We start from the raw sequence: 5,615 nt of genomic DNA, 5'->3' as shown, positions 1-5,615 counted from the left end.
GGCGAGGAGGGATGAGGTGGCAGAGTGCAGCCGGGAGGCCGAGCGGACCAGGAGCAGTTGGGCAGGCTGGGGCCGGGTTGGGGAGGAGCGCGAGGGGGGTTTGCAGAGGGTGGGTCCCTGCCGGCTTGACAGGTTTCCTGGTTCTTGCCGTGGGAGGCGGTTCGGGGTGTGGGACCCTGCCCAAGGGAGCCATGAGGGCACTGTCCATCCCTGGTCCCCGATCGCTGCAGCCCGAGGCTGTGCGGCCGGCGTGAGCTCAGGGGGCTGCATTTCCCACTGTCTTCCCGGTGCTAGGACAGGTGTTTCCGTGCTCAGGCCTCTTTGTACTCTGTAGCGCTAATGAGAATTTGCAGACTTCTTGAGACAGTGACATTTGCGGGCAAACACGAATTTGACCCTTCTCTGGAAGAAGATACAGGCACTTAACATATCTGATTTCTTGGATTCCCCCTCGTAATTTCTGTGTTACCGCGAGGGGGAAATGGCCCGACTTTGGGTCTAATTTAAGCTTAATTTGAGTAGAGAAGGAGTATGTTATGTGTAGTGATCGTGTTTTAGGCATTATGATGACTTTTAAACGTCGTTGATTAGTATAATAGGCTACCCACCGAAGATTTAAAATACACACTTTGCTAAAGTGGAGCGATTGGCTTGTTTTACTGATAATTTTCGTTTTTTTTTTCTTTTAAATGTAATTGGTTTGTCTTTTGCCTTTTATTTTAATGCATTAAATTTTGCTAGGCAAGTTACTTTGAAAAAGAAATTTACGTTTTTAAAGGGGCTGCTCTTATGGGAGAGGTCATAAAAGAGAGGTAATTTAAAAAGGCAAATAAATTATTTCAAAATTGATAGGTTACAATTTTAATAGAGACTTACTGTACCTAATATTTCGGTTTTTGTTAATAGTCACATTTGAGCAACTTATTCTCCCCCTGTTGATTGGTAAATTGCTAGGTAGACAGAAATGTATATCGCTCACTGTTGATTTTGACCCACTTATTGGTGATTACATGAACAAGCCAGCACTGGAGTTTTTCTTGCTACTGTTTACAAACTTCAGGCTGCCAATCTTTTCCACTTAGGCAAACTTTTTTATGGACCAGATAGTCTATCTCATTTGCTCTTAAGACAAAATTCTGTAATTCATTATTGGGAATAGTTATCATTATGATTGCATTAAACATTTTTCAAAAATGCATTTATCAGTATAGAGTGAAAAAAATATAGTAACAAAAAACTTGCATTGGTTGATTATCGTGAACCAAGTTAAGCTTATTTGTTATTCCTCTGATGCCCTTCAGAACCACTGAGTGTATTTTTGAAAACATTTTTATGTTATTTTCACTTTTGGAAGGACTTTTAAACTTCCAAGTACCTTGTACCCAAAGTTAGGGGAACAAATAAATACACAAGGAAAAAGACTATGCAACAGCACATTTCAAGTATTTAAAAAACAAGGAAAAAATAACTTTTTATATTAGATTAATATGGAATTTAGGCAGAATTATTACCACTTTTAGATTCTTGGGGGGACATTATATAGTCTATAATAAATTTGTTGGATTTTTTTAACATTTGGGCCTGGAAAGAGTACTAGATAAGGTCTTCAAAAGACTTTCCTTTAAAAAGGAATATTGTTGAATCATACATATAGACTCTAAATATTCTTAGTGTTACATATCCTGAAAGAACCAAGGTTTTGTGCCTTTTCCCCTTTTTTCATTAAGTATAGTAAAATAATATTAAATGAGATCAAGTAGTGTATATACATATATATGTGTGTGTGTATATATATATATATATATTTGCCCACACTGCAGTCCTTTCTCTTCCATCCTCCTCTGGGGATTTTGGGCATGCATACACATGCGCCCAGTGTGAGTTTCAAGCTGCAGGGTCTGGGACTTGAACTGCGGTTGGCCATGTCTGAGTCCAGCAACATAAGCATTATACCATCTGCTTTTCCCAAGGTCAAGTAGTATATTAAAAAGTATGTATAAATAGGGACCAGCAGATTGTGTAACAGTTATATTGCTGGACTCCCATGTAGTCGACTGCAGTTCGAGTACCAGACCTGGTGGCTTAAAACTCACTGCAGGCACAAGTATGTACATGCCCAAAATCCCAAGAGGGTGGAGGAGAAGGGATTGCAGTTTGGCCATCCCCCCGGGGGGTGATTTCTCACTTTCTCTCTCTGTCTCTGTGTCTCTTTGGTGAATGCATGTACCTTATAGCAAAAATACCTCTTTAAAAAAAAGTACATATAAATATATGTAAGACTAAAATTGACTTTCAAATGAGAATTTAATACATTGTAACTGAAACTAGTGTGTAGCTGTATATGTAAAATATTTTAAATTTGAATCCCACTGAAAATAGGTAAGAGATAATACATGCTAATAATAGGAGTAAGTAACTTATTTGCCAGGTACACACTGTTCAAAAAAATTATCCAGTTTGATCAGCCTGTTTATAAACTACTTGCAAAATCAAATGGGAGGGAACTTCAGAGAGTGTGGGAAAATGGAGTTTAAGTACAAGTTTATCTTGGTGCAAAAATTTTGAAATCACATAGTTTTGTCATAATACACATTTCCATGAACTTTTTGAAAACCTGGCACATATGTACATGTGTACACAGAGATTTGGAAATTAAAGCGTCTAAGTCTAATATATTAACTAATTTCCTTTTAAAAGTGGGTAGAATAAACATTAAAAGTTTTTATTTTTGTCAAGGTGAAAAAGAGTGCTAATGAAAGAAGACCTCAAATTCCTTTCATTTGAGTATTGATTGCCTTGCCGTGTAGCAGTAATATTCAAAGATGAGACTACTTCAGGAAAAGGAAGTTTGAGCCCAGGTTCAAGTTAGAATTAACAGTTAAGGGTAGGAAATGTTAACAGATGAAAAAGATCCTGAGGAAAGTCCTCTTCCAGGATCTAGCATTAATGCTTGTGACTTTGGATTGCTTAAATTTACTGTATTCTCATATCTTGAGCCTTAAGGTCCTAATCCAAATAGAATAAAGTAAAGATTAATGAGAGTATCTTGGGGGGTGGATATGTCTATGTATAAAGTCCTTTAGTACTTTAGGAAGCATAATTATGTAAAGGAGTAGTCCAGACTTCTGAATTTCAAAAGAAATGTTTTCTAAAAAATCGGGAAGCTGCAATAGAATTGCCAATTCTTTTATTCTACCAAGTACAGCCAGTGAACATAACAATGGTAACTCACACCACTGTCTGTCACCATCATTTCTTTTTTTAAAAAGGATATTTTAACTCAAACGATTTGAAAGAACAGACCCAGAATTAAAGACCTTTAAATTGAACCCTTTTGCTTAATTGAAAAGTTTACTTTCATGTCCTTGTTTTTCCTCATTATTCCCTGAACTAGTGAAAACTGCTGCAAACTTGCACCAGCCTGCCAGCCAACGGTAGGTAGAGAGCCCCTGTCTCCTTCATTTGGTGCACTGAGCTCAGTCTAGAGGATGGATGGGCTCTTTGTTCTGCCACTTAGATTTGAGGCCTCAAGCTAGTCACTTATCTTCATGGAACCTCAGTTTCTTCTTACGTTAAATAAGGATATTAAAACTTACTTTGTCCTACAAATATTAGGATTGAAGATGATACATGTGCATTCCTGAAATAAAGTAGGTACTCACTTAATAGCTGCAGGTGTTACTTTTTTAAAGTTTATTTAATTTATTTATTTTAAATTTTACTAGAGAGGTACAGAGTGAGAGGGAGAGAGATAGAAGGAAAGTGAGAAAGCAAGCTGCCAGGTCTGGGACTTGAACTACAGTCAGCCATGTGGGAGTCCAGTGCCCCTAACCACCACACCACCTGCCTGCCCTACCCAACAGGTGTTACCTTTTTTTTGCAGTGTCTCATAATAAATGCCTTAAGTAGAAAAACTTTGTTGTCTTAGGAATAGTCATTTATGTATTTGAACATAAATTGTTTTGATGGACTTTATTGCCTATTCCATGGCATACACAAAGACTTAAAGTCTATTTAAAACAATTTCAGGTGCCAGCCTGTGGCTCGGTGGTTAAGGTGGCTGGATTCCATATGCCTGACAGTGTAGTTCGAATCCCAGACCTTGTGGCTTGAAAAACACACTTAACATGTGTGTGCGCCACTCAAAATCCCAAAGGAGAAAGAAATGGAGAAAGGATTGCAGTGTAACCATGCCCTATTGGGGGTGTGTTCTCTCTCTGAATGTCTCTGGCGAGCACAGGCACCCTCTATGCGCCCTCTGACAAAAAAAAAAAAAAAAAAGTAGTGCAAGAAAAACAAAATATAGTGCAGAATATTCTCTGTAGGTATTTCCTGTAAGTTACATTAGATCCCTCTAAGGAGAATCTTTGTATAAAAATAATACAAATGATTTGAAGGATTAATAGGCTTGATAATTCTGTAGCTCTCAAAACCATAAAAATATTATTTGAAAAGTCCATAATAAGTTGCTATGTTTTCAGGACCAGCAGTTAGTGTAATGGCTATGTCACTGGACTCCCATGTAGTCGGCCATGGTTCTAGTCCCAGACCCAGCGGCTTAAACTCACGCCGGGTGTGTGTACATGCGTGCCCAAGATCCCGAGAGGAGCCTGGAGGAGAAGGGATTTCAGCATGGCCATCCTCCCTGGGGGGTGATTTCTTGCTTTCTGTCTTTCTGTCTTTCTCTGTCTGTCTGGCGAGCGCATGCCCTATAGCAAAAACCTCTCCCCCCCAACAAAAAGTTGCTATGTTCTACAAAATGTTGAACTAGTACATCTCCTATGTCTTAAAAAAAAATAAGTACCATTTGTTTTACTACCACCTAATTGAGATAGTAGATTTTTAGAATTAGAATAGAACCTAGAAATGTTTACTGTTCCTTGTTGTGTTCTACTGAGTAGGTTAAGTGACTTGCCCAGGGAAACAGGTACTAGCAAAATAAGACTAAACCTGGCTCCCGGTGAACTTATTTAGGGCCCCCATCCCGTTTTTTTTAATTAAACTTTTGTATAGGTAAAGCATTTGCTCCTTTAGATTTCAGAGGTAACAAAGTGAAAATCGCCTCATTACCCTTCCTCCAGGCATACTATAGTTCTTTCTTCCTACAGGTGCCATGTAACTTCCCAGAGCCATTTTATTCATATACAGCATAAATATGATGAAATTGTTATCCCCATTTTTTTTTAAGAGATTTTCATTATAGGGTGCATGCGCTCGCCCGACAGACAGAGAGAGACATAGAGACAGAAAGCGAGAAATCACCCCCCGGGGGGATGGTCACGCCGCAATCCCTTCTCCTCCATTCTCCTCTTGGGATCTTGGGCACGCACGCACACGCACCCGGCGTGAGTTTTAAGCCACCGGGTCCGGGAGGCGAACCGCAGTCGACTACGTGGGAGTCCAGCGACATAGCCATTACGCTAACTGCTGGTTCCCATGTTATCCCCATTTTTTAAAAGCTGAAACATCATATTATACATTTTGATTAATATCCTGCTTTTGCTCAGCATTCTTTGTATCATTACTACTTTTTATTTAATTTTTTTTTTTGGAGAGATTTTCGCTCTAGGGTGCGTGCGCTTGCCAGACAGACAGAGAGAGACAGAAAGCGAGAA

This window comes from Tupaia chinensis, unplaced genomic scaffold (genome assembly GCF_000334495.1).
Source record: "Tupaia chinensis unplaced genomic scaffold, TupChi_1.0 Scaffold000231_1, whole genome shotgun sequence".
NCBI classification, from domain to species: domain Eukaryota; kingdom Metazoa; phylum Chordata; class Mammalia; order Scandentia; family Tupaiidae; genus Tupaia; species Tupaia belangeri.
The sequence above is the reverse complement of the archived record's forward strand: the minus strand, read 5'-3'. Positions refer to the sequence as shown.